Source organism: Platichthys flesus, chromosome 18, assembly GCF_949316205.1.
Source record: "Platichthys flesus chromosome 18, fPlaFle2.1, whole genome shotgun sequence".
In the NCBI taxonomy this organism is placed as follows: domain Eukaryota; kingdom Metazoa; phylum Chordata; class Actinopteri; order Pleuronectiformes; family Pleuronectidae; genus Platichthys; species Platichthys flesus.
The window spans coordinates 350,199-361,831 of NC_084962.1; positions in this window are offsets into that span (position 1 = coordinate 350,199).

The window sequence follows — 11,633 nt, forward strand, 5'->3', positions numbered from 1 at the left end:
ATTCTACAGATATACTTTGTTGCTGTGGTATTAATTTTGGGACTCATAACATATATTTCCAACCAATATTCTGATATTAAAAATTATTCTAGAATTAGGGTAAAATGAAGCATTAATTGAGGTACGTACCTCCTTGGTGTTGTCAGAACAAGCTAGCAGTGTCCGAGCAACTTCGACGAAGAAAGAAATAATTTTATATTAAGTTTTCCTGGAAAAGGAGGAGGTGGCTGTGGCTCGTAACTTACCCCAACCGCAGGCTCTGCGTCTCGGCCAACCGTCCGCCTCTGCAGTGTGGTATTAGTAATTTTACTTAAGTAAAGGATCTGAGTACTTCCACAACCACTGAAGGAATTCACTTTGTAAGCAAAGAAATCTATCTCCCTTCTATTTGTGTGCATTTGGGTATAAAGTAACATTAATTCCTTGTAGTTTATCTTTGGTGTGTAGGTCATGACATGAGCAGTTGCATCCTATCACGCAGCACTAACGTCCGATCCTCATGTTAATAATTATGTTTTATAACAATTTTAAACCTTTCGGAATTCAAACAGGGTGAGTAGCTATGAAGGAACATAACTCACCAAGTTTTGGGATGCTTTCAACATGGCACAAGTTGGGTTGGCAAGATGGCGTCGTAATGTGGACACCTCGCCTGTTGAGCTCCGGTGAGGTTCACTGAAATATCCGTCTAAAATACGTGTTCACCTGGTGAAACGTTATAAGCGAGCGTAGGAGTAGGTCTATAATGAGCCTGGATGAATATTTTCTGAGAATGCCTCGGTCCAAACCCAAGAAAAATACTGCTTCGGAGGAGCATGCTAGCAACGCTATGGAGCCTGCTGCGGTTGAACCCGAAGATGCTAACGAGGTGGAAGCTGCTGCCGGGAGCGCTGTTAACCCAAGTATTCTTCTGGCTTTGAGCAAGATAACTGACAACATTACAAAGTAATTGGATGTTAAAGTTAACACTTTGCTCGCTGCTATACACGAACAAACATCTCAGATCCAGGCTTTGGCAATGCGGGTCGGTGATGCCGAGACACGGATCTTCGGCGTGGAAGATACAACAGACGTGTTGCAGGCTAAAGCGACAAAATTCGAGAAACAAATAACCGACATGGCAGATCACATAGATGATTTGGAGAACAGCAGCCGCAGATGTAACCTTCATCTGGTTGGGCTGCCCGAAGGCACAGAGGGAAAGGATCCGGTCACATTCATGGAGACATGGCTCTCCTCCTATCTCAATATCACAACTAAATCCGGGAATATCAAGTTGGACCGCACTCACCGCTCCCTAGCACCGAGGCCGGGCACTAACCAGCGTGCCAGACCCATCATCATGAAACTTCACAACTTCGCTGATAAACAACGAGTGATGGCTGCAGCCCGGCGCCTTGGTACGGAGCCGAACCAGCCAGCAGACCTGATCAGAGTTTCCTTCTTCAATGATTACTCGGCGGCGCTGGCCAGGAAACGCAAAGCTTTTGACGAGGTGAAGGGCTGTCTGAGGAGGAAGAACGTGGAATATGCCCTTCTATACCCCGCCACGCTGAGGCTGTCTGTCAACGGTGTGGTGAAGAGATTTTGCACGCCGGAGGCAGCTGAGACTTTCGTGGAATTGCTGCCCTAAATCTCTGTAACCACCGGACTATCCATTTTCTTTAACATTGCCCCTGGACTGTGTCATATGTGAGTATCTGCCAAATTCAGGCGTGTGTGACTATGCCCCTTTCCTTTCCTACTGCTTATAATCAACCAGGTGAAATGTTCTACTTCACCGTGTTCTTGGCGGACAGTAGTGTGTTTATGTCTATGAGTAGGTGCGTGTCAAACGCATGTCGCACCTGTCGGCTCTCAGCCGCAGGCAGGAGAAGGACGGTTTTTCCCTACATGTTTAGTAGGGTTGTTGCCAAATTTCTATTTTTGAATGTTTTGTTGTACAGCTCTTTCTTTTTTCTTTCTTCATTTGCTTATTTTTCTCTTACCCAGTGTGTGGTGGGTCTCTTGGCTCAATATGCTTTGTATGATACATGAATTATACCAAAAATGAATAAGCTGCGAGAATGTACCTGGAATGTATGGGGTGCCCACAGCCCTATTAAGCGCAGAAAATAATTACATGTCTAAAGAAGGATGATATAGATGTTGCTATGTTACAAGAGACGCACCTTGATGACACAGAGCATTTAAAGTTACAACAAGGGCCGTTCGGACAAGTATTTTTCTCATCCTTTACAACAAGAAGTAGGGGAGTAGCAGTGTTGATTAGGAAAAACCTACCTTTTATAGTATCTGACTGTGTCAGGGATGTTAATGGTCCCTATGTGATAATCAAAGGAATTTTGCAAGTTCAAAATATTGTAATGATGAACATGTACTTTCAACCTGCCACCCAGTCACCTTCCTTACCAAAATGGTTTTGGACTTAGCTCCATTCCTTTCTAATTCCATTGTTATTGTTGCCGATTTTAATTTAATATTAAATCTGCTTTTTGACAAATTCCCACATAGTAAGGCGCCCCCCTCTCCTCAGGCCAACTGGCTCCATGCTCTATGTGAGGAGTTTGAGCTTATTGATGCTTGGAGATGCACCCACCCCTCTGATAAACAATATACTTTTTTCTCTGCCCCACATTAGTGTCAAACCAGGATTGATTATTTTTTTCTGCCAAGAACTGACTTATATTCAGTTTTATCATGCGACATAACCAGTATAATTATTTCCGACCACGCAAGAGTAAATAAACTAGATAACTGATTTAGACTCCAGCGCAGATATATATATATATATATATACCTTGCACGTTGCCTTGGGGCACATGAAGGCACTCCAGGGGGTAACTGAGATTTTTTTTTATTATATTTCAAATTAGCATCCAGTCCTTTAAGAAAAAATATTTAATAAATAATCAAAAAAGAATAAGTGTAAGTTCATAAACTGAATTTTATATTCACTAGGCTATTCAATTTATTCAATGAAATTGTCTGACCTTAAAGCGAGCAAAAATAACAGAAAGACTCACTACAACAATATTAACAATAACATAGATTGGGTTATTTACCCTTTGTTTTTTTTATGTGGGGAGAGATTAGCCAGAGTGACATGAAGCCAGCACATCTTCAACGGTATCTCCAGACAAAACATGAATGTCATGTTTGTAAGCCAGTTTTTTAAGAGGAAACTTACTGAATTCAGGTCACCTCAAGACACGATGCGGAAAGCCTCCCCGAAACAAACGGAAACAAGCTACCTTATCAGGATAAACTCTTGGACGTGTCATCTGACCGTGGCCTCCAGATGAAGTTTGCCACATCCACACTCACACAGTTTTGGGTGTGTGTGAAGCAGGAGCAACCTCACCTGGGACAGAAAGCTTTGGAGCAGCTACTACCCTTTGCATCCACATATATACAGTATGTGAGGTCTCCTTCTCTGCAATGACTGTGATCAAATCAAAGCAAAGAAACAGACTGTGCCTGGAGAAGAGGTTGATCACAGCAGTTGCTTACCTGCCACCAAGACTGACAAAGATCCTCAGTGAATCGCAAGCACAAGTTTCTCACTAAAATGTAAATGCAAAAGCACTCACTCATTTCAATGCAACAGTGTAATCTTCAGCGTTGACAGTTTGTAAATTTAAAATCAGTAGTCTTTTTTATCCTTAAAGAAGATATTTTAAGATGATAAATATTTAAAACATTTTTTTTGAGGTAATCTTGTATATAAAATGTATTTAATGAATTATTAATCAGTGTTTATCTATAATTAAGTTCATGATTTCATATTGAGTAGTGTTGCATTGCTGATTTCATGTAGAGTAGTATACAACAAAGAAAAGCTATATGCAAAAATGTGCACTGTTCACTGCCTGACGAAAAAAACGTTTGTAAAATAAATCATATCGGGGATGCCAACAGTACTGCCAGTTGAACCAATTAAAGATAACTTGGAAGGAGGTAAAGTAGTTGATGTGAAACCTCTCAAAACAACTAGGTATGGAGAAAAATTGGATAGCCTGACAGTTATGATCAAATTTGAGGAGACCAGACTGCCAAACAAAGAGTTTTTGGGTTATATTAGTAATGAGGTCAAGACCTATATTCCTCCCACACTGTGAGGTTTTAAGTGCCAACGATTTGGCCTCATAGCAGTTAACTGCAAAGGCAAACCAAGATGCGATAGATTTCACTCCGCTCCCAGAATTCAGGCCTACTTGTCGTCCCCAAAGTCTCTAAAAGTAAAGTAGGAGCCAGAACTTTTAGCCATCAAGCCCCTCGGCTGTGGAATAATCTACCACTTTCAGTTCGGGAGGCAGACACCATCTGTTTGTTTAAGAGTAGGCTCAAAACCTTCCTTTTTGATATAGCTTATAGTTAGAGCTAATTAGTGCGGCAGAACGTAACTTGTTCTATTTTATGACACATGACAAACAGAGCTTCTCTTTCCAGCTTCTCCTTCCTCTTCTCCATCCCTATCCCCCTTCCCAGGAATCCCTTTGCAGATCCAGGGCCTCTGTGGCCGCACCATGAATTGCGGTTTGTGGATCGCGCACCGGGGGGTTGCGGTGTTGGTTCCAGTGTGGCGGATTCTGAGTCATGTGGGCTGATTGTGGTGCTGGTGGCGGACCCTGTGTCGCGTTGGCATGGGCACGGGCGGTGGACCAGGACCGCGATGGTGGCTCATGATGGGTCCTGGTGGCCTAGGTGGACGGTGACTGAGGACTGGAGTGGCGTCTGGTCTGGATGGTGGATCGTGGTCTGGATGGTTGCTGACCATGGACTGTGATTGCAGCGGGACTGCTTGGCATCAGAATCAGAATCCGAAGTATTTTATTGCCAAGTAGGTTTACACCTACAAGGAATTTGCTCTGGTAATTGGTGCATACAATGAACATAGGACATAAAAACACAATAACATAAAAACGCAATAAATACAATACAACAAATACAACAATAAATACGAATTGTCATGTTGGGGTTGTCCTTCGGGATGTCTACCCTCATCAAATGCTGCTAGAGACTTTGAATATTGATGATGTTTTCCTACACGTGGCATCTATTTCACTTCTGTCCGTCCCGGGAGAGGGATCCCTCACATGTGGCTATCTCTGAGGTTTCTACGTATTTTTACCCTGTTAAAAGGGTTTTTAGTAGTTTTTCCTTACTCTTGCTGAGGGTTAAGGACAGAGGATGTCACACCCTGTTAAAGCCCTATGAGACGAATTATAATTTGTGAATATGGGCTATACAAATAAAATTTGATTGATTGATTGATTGATTTAGCAAGTAATCATGAGTACAGGAATTGTGAGAGAGTAGCAAAGATAAAATTATAACTCAGCCTATCGAAGGTGCAAAGTCAGCAAGAAAGCAGGAGAGGTACAACGAGCTCAAATGTCGCGGTTGATCTCATATGCTGAGGCAATGAAGAAAGTGTCCTGACAGATACAGTAGATCTGAGGTGCCAAGAAACAGAATTGCAGCTGTGGGGGATGTGAAGTGCCTGCTCCAAAAAAACAAAATCTGATTGAGGGCAAAAAGATATTAAATGCAGCAAGAGGGTCGGTCCAAGGCAGTGTAGTGTGGTGAGGAGATTGAATTCATACAGTACCTTATGAGGAAGATATAATAGAGGCACCAATGGTTCAGTGTTGGAAGAGTTTATGGATGAAAAGCACTTAGTGTGTATAAATGATGTAAGAGGAACACGATATGAATGTATAAGAGTACAGAAATTACAACAGACCTGACAATTACATCCACAATACATCTACAATAAGTATTGTACATATTGACAGTAGGCAGTGATCACAACCCTATATTAACTGAGGAATAGAAACTCTTCAAGATAAAGGGATAAGAATGCAAAGATGGAAATTAGATAAGGCAGACTGGGATGCATTCCAGACAATAAGTCAATCAATCAATCAATAACATTTTATTTTTATAGCAGACTAAAAAGAACGTAGAAACCTCAGAGAGAGCCACAGGTTAGGGATCCCTCTCCCAGAATGGACAGAAGTGCAATAGATGTCAAGTGTACTATATATCAAGCAGTCCTGCTGCAATCATAGTCTATGGTCAGCAGCCAGCAAGATCATGATCCACCATCAGGATCGGATGCCACTATAGTCCACAGTTATTGTCCTCTGCCGCCAATTATTAGGATCAATCATCAGCTGCCACCTCGGTCGTGGTCCATCACCACCATTATATGATGGCAACAATAAAGGATCGCCATTATTATTAGATCAGCCAGCACGAAGCAGAATACGCCAAAACTGGATCATCTTTTACGATCTCTGATACGCGATCCACAGATCGTAATCCATGATGTGGTCACAGCTGCGGCCCTGGATCTGCGGGCGATAAGGCAAAGGGACTCCGGGGACGGGGTCAAGTCCGAAACATGTATTGATGAGATATGAATTACTTTGATGTGATAAGGATTTGAGAAGTGAAAGGAGAAGCTGGAAAGAGAAGCTCAGTGTGTCATGTCTCATAAATTTGCACCTTGGTGCTTCTGCCTTTTAATCAATTATACAGGCAGAATTTGAGGGTAGACTGAGGCTCAAGGTTAATCTGACTAGCTAATAACTAAAATAATAAGTAAGAATAACAAACTGGAGGCAATTCTTTAATAAGATTGGGAGAGAACCACAACTATCGAATGTATGGGGAATCATTAAGAAAAGAAATTACATAAAGATAAAATTTGAAATATCTAACCAGCCATGACATAAATGCAAAAAATATTGCAGCAACCGTTAGGAATAGAAAAGGCTACACAAAGCAGAGAAAATACTCTACCATAAAACCCAAGAATCACACCAAAAGGGCTGCAACAGGGGATGACTTGGATCTACCGTTCAGTAATTTTTAATTCAAGAGAGCCATTTCTAATGCACAACAAACTTGTCCAGGTAAAGATGAAGTATGTTACAGGATGTTAGATCATATGAATGATAGCCCAATTGTTGGTATACAGGAATTAATCCCAACATATTGGAAGCAATCAGTTATAGTTCCAATACTTAAACCAGGAAAAGATCCATCATATCCATCAAGTTATAGACCGTTAGGACTCACATTGAATGTATGGTTATGGAGAGGTTGACACATCATCTGGAGAGTTAAAACCCAATCCATGGATATTTAAGTGTATTTAGAAAAGGGCGTTGGACAATGGACTCTGTTTTATGTATGAATCCGAAAACAAAAAAGCCCAAACCAATAAAAAATGGTTATTGCTGGGTTCTTTGATATTGAAAAATCATATGATATGCTATGGAATTAGGGGCTCATTATTAAACTTCGTGAATTAGGGATAAAGGGTAAATTGTTCAACGGGGTGTTAAAGATCTTATTTGGGCGAAATAAGGAGTTACATAGGGCACAGAGTATTTGATCAAATATTCAGTAAAAAATGGAACCCCACAGGGTAGTGTGTGAAGTCCAATACTCTTAGATATAATGATGAATGACATTTTTTATCAGAGTGAGAAAAGCATAGGAAAATTGCTTTATGCAGAGGACGGAGCAATCAAGCTAAGGGGTCGTAACTTGGAATACATAAAAAATGAAATGCGAAATGCAGTAAATAAAGTAACAGAATGATCGAACAAATGAGGCTTTAAAATGTGAATTGAAAATCACAGGTCCTATGTTTCGCTAAACGCCACAAATCCGTCCAAATTAATTTATATAGACAGCTAATAGAACAGCTTGCACATATAAATAAATGCAAAAATAAATGCAAAAAGATAAATAATATATTACGATGTATATCAGGAATTGATTGGGGAGCTAGCTGAACTGCACTGCTAAATATTTATCCGGCTCTTATGAGAGCAGCTCTAGATTATGGATGCATACTTCACATGTCTGCTGCAGAAACCAACTTAAAAAAGCTTTATGTGGAACAAGCTCAGGCTCTCCGGATCTGTAGTGGGCATTTAAAACATCAGCAATTGCAGCAATGCTAATTGAATAATTCACATCTTACAAAAGCTGTTTTATAGGAATATATGGAGAATAATAAAACAAGATTTTGTGTTTTCGGGTGGATAGGGAATGCTAAAGCACAAGAGGTAGGATTAGACAACAATAAAATCAGTCCCAGTATCCAATTTTAGTGATACCACCATGGAAATTTGTATCGGCATATGTTACTTATATTCAAAGATGCTTCAAAAGAGCATGAAATTGGGCGTACAGGGGCTGCATTCTTCATTCTAAAGTTGAACATAGTAGTTAAAAATGTTTCAGAGTTTCAGCTGAAACTGTGTATTTTGTTTGCATTGCAGTGGGCGGAGGAAAGTGGCCTATGAGGCAATTTGTCATGCATTCGATATTGCAAACAATTGGAAAAGGACATGCATGTATTGATAGAATGTAACAATTATAATTAACAAAGAAGGTAATTAATATCAGGATTAAAAGATGAGAAGCAAAATCTCACATTAAAAAGAAGTATATAAATAATCTTTTAATAAACTGCTGAAGAGAAACCGGACTTAAGAAAAAAGCAAAACTTTAGTTTAGTCTTGTTTTGTTTGCTGCCAATTTGAGAAGCCCCTGACTGCAGTGTGCAATTCAGGGTGGGGCTCAATATGGGCGGAGTCAAACGTTTTAACATGTGCTTCCCTTTTCCTTCCTACCTGAGACTGGACACAACACCTTTCCTGCACAGGCCACCGACAATGAAAGTAGGTGGCACTGACTAAATAATTTACAATTTAACAATCCTGTTAGACCAGTGCAGTAAAACATTTTAATGTGGATCGGATGGTAGTGAACAAGTTGATTCTATTCTAAAGATTTGTAATGATTTTATGCACGTCTTCCGACTATACCTCGAATAAAATGTTTAAACTAACAATCTAATAGCACTTACATTGCAATTACTTATAGCACTCTGTAGTTTGGCTTTTTTGAAGAAATTGTACTTTCTTGGTTCAAGTTGTTTTGGGTTTGTACCCTCATGGTTGAATGCACTTATTGTAGGTTGCTTTGGATAAAAGCGTCAGCAAATGAAAAATGAAAAATATAAAATGTAATGTAATGATTCATTCACTTGTTGTTGCATTATTTATATTTTAGCTATTTATTTTCCTTTTGTAAGGAGAATGCAGCAAGTCTGCATTGGATTCTCCTTCAAGAATGTGAAACTGGACATTGGACACTATACATAAGTACAGTTAGTTCAGCCTTTGTTATTGTTTGTTTACTGTGTTGACGACCCCCCTGCGCCTATTCTGCTTGTCTTGGTTGTGCTCTTTCCCTTTCAGGAAGTGGCAGCAGAGGGGAAGTCGTCAGGAAGATGAGGTTCACCTGGCTGGCTCGGCTTCCTATGCTCTCTCTCAGCTCACCCATGTGCTCCTGGTTTTTGTTTGTTGTGTATGTTTAAAAGGGTGTATCTTCGACTCATCCATGCACTGAATTACATTACTGATTCTCACTGACTTATTTGCATTTGGGTTTCTTTTTGTAAGTAGTTTGCTTTAATGAACCCAGTCTTGTTAGCCTTACAACCATTTTTCCCTCTTATTGTATCTCTGAACCGAGAGCCAGTTCGTGACAACTGTAAAATGAAGTTGGTCATAGCTGATCCTATTCTTTGCCAGATTGTATATTTCCTTAAACACTGTCTTTAATTTTATAGAATAAACCCCACAACTTTAAAGTCGGATTGACAATTGCATATCAAGATATGTTGATATTTAAGATGTTCATATTTAAAAAAATAACATTAACAGATACTGAGGCCACAAGATAGGGAGATTTTCTTTCTAGATCCCCTGCGTGGCACTCATTGCCTCATTGGAGAGATGACTGTCGCACTTAACAATTCTGTTTTTTTAGGTGCAGAGTTTTATCACATCTGGGCAGTGATAGTTCTGTTTTAGACCACTTGTCTATTTTTTTTTGTATCTATTGATCTTGTCCCAGATCCTACCAACGTCTGTCAAACAAACTTGGGGTGTTTGTTTTGATGGTAAGATGCTGGGCTTTCATCATACAATATAGTAGTCCTTTTTCTGTTTGTAATAATGAAAATGTGTAATGCTGGCAGCATGCTATGCACTCCATTGTTTGCTCAATGATTGCTCATACTTTACAGTACACTACACTACACTTATGGACGTATATTTGCAACTGATTTTACCCTACATACAAAATTCATACATCAAACTCATGCGGAGTTGATGTGACATGCTGTGAGATTTACACATCCAAAAGGTATATTCTTGTGTGAATATTTTCTCAATAATAATAATAATTACATTCTAGAGTATGCTTTGCATATCATAACAAAGGACCAATGTGATCTCACTGAGCTTTAAAGTGGTATTGTGAAAGTGTGATGAAATTGTTTTGATCATCCAATGAACCACTATTCTTAACCTTTGTTTTCCCTTCAAGGACAAAGATAATATTTTAAGAGACACTCTAAAGGCAGCAGAGTGGACCTTTCCAGGCAGGCTCTCCCTCCCCAGTCTCATTGGGATTGACAGGGAGGATCGCATCACAACGCTCAAACAATTGTGGTAATGTGACCGCCAGGAGGAAGAGGAAACCACTATCCTCATCGAACCCGAAATGTTCCACAAGGACCTCAAGGTTTTCTGCGTGGAAACGGTGGACAAACAGAATTTGAGTCTTTTATTTAATTTGAGGTGCAGTTATGAAATAGAGTCTCTGATCTCTTTACTGGAGCTGGTATCATTCAATATACAAAGCAAATACACTACCATTCAAAAATTTGGGGTCACCCAGACAATTTCTTGTTTTCCATGAAAATTCACTCTTCTATTTATCAAATGAGTTGCAAAATGAATAGAAAATATAGTCAAGACATTGACAAGGTTAGAAATTGTTTTTATTTGTTCTTCAAACTTTGCTTTCATCAAATAATGCTCCATTTGCAGCAATTACAGCATTGCAGACCTTTGGCGTTCTAGCTATTGATTTGTTGAGGTAATCTGCACCGGGTCCTCCCACTTCTCTTTCTACTCTGGTTGGAGCCCGTTTCTGCTGTTCTCTGAAGGGAGTAGTACACACCGTTGTAGGAAATTTTCAGTTTCTTTGCAATTTCTCGCATGGAATAGCCTTCATTTCTAGGAACAATAATAGACTGGCAAGTTTCACATGAAAGTTATCTTTGTCTGGCCATTTTGAGAGTATAATCGAACCCATAAATGTGATGCTCTGGATACTCAACTAGCTCAAAGGAAGGCCAGTTTTATAGCTTCTCTCATCAGCTTAACAGTTTTCAGGTGTGCTAACATCATTGTACAAGGGTTTTCAAGGGTTTTCTAATCATCCATTAGTCTTCTTAGTTGATTAGCAAACACAATGTACCACTAGAGCACTGGAGTGATAGTTTCTGGAAATGGGCCTCTATACACCTATGTAGATATTTCATTAAAAACCAGACGTTTCCACCTACAACAGTCATTTACCACATTAACAATGTATACAGTGCATTTCTGATCAATTTAATGTTATCTACATTGAAAAAAACAGTGCTTTTCTTTGAAAAATATGGACATTTTGAAGTGAACCCAAACTTTTGAACTTATTCTTGTAACTATCTCTTCGTATGAAAGTCTTTCCAATTTCTTGTA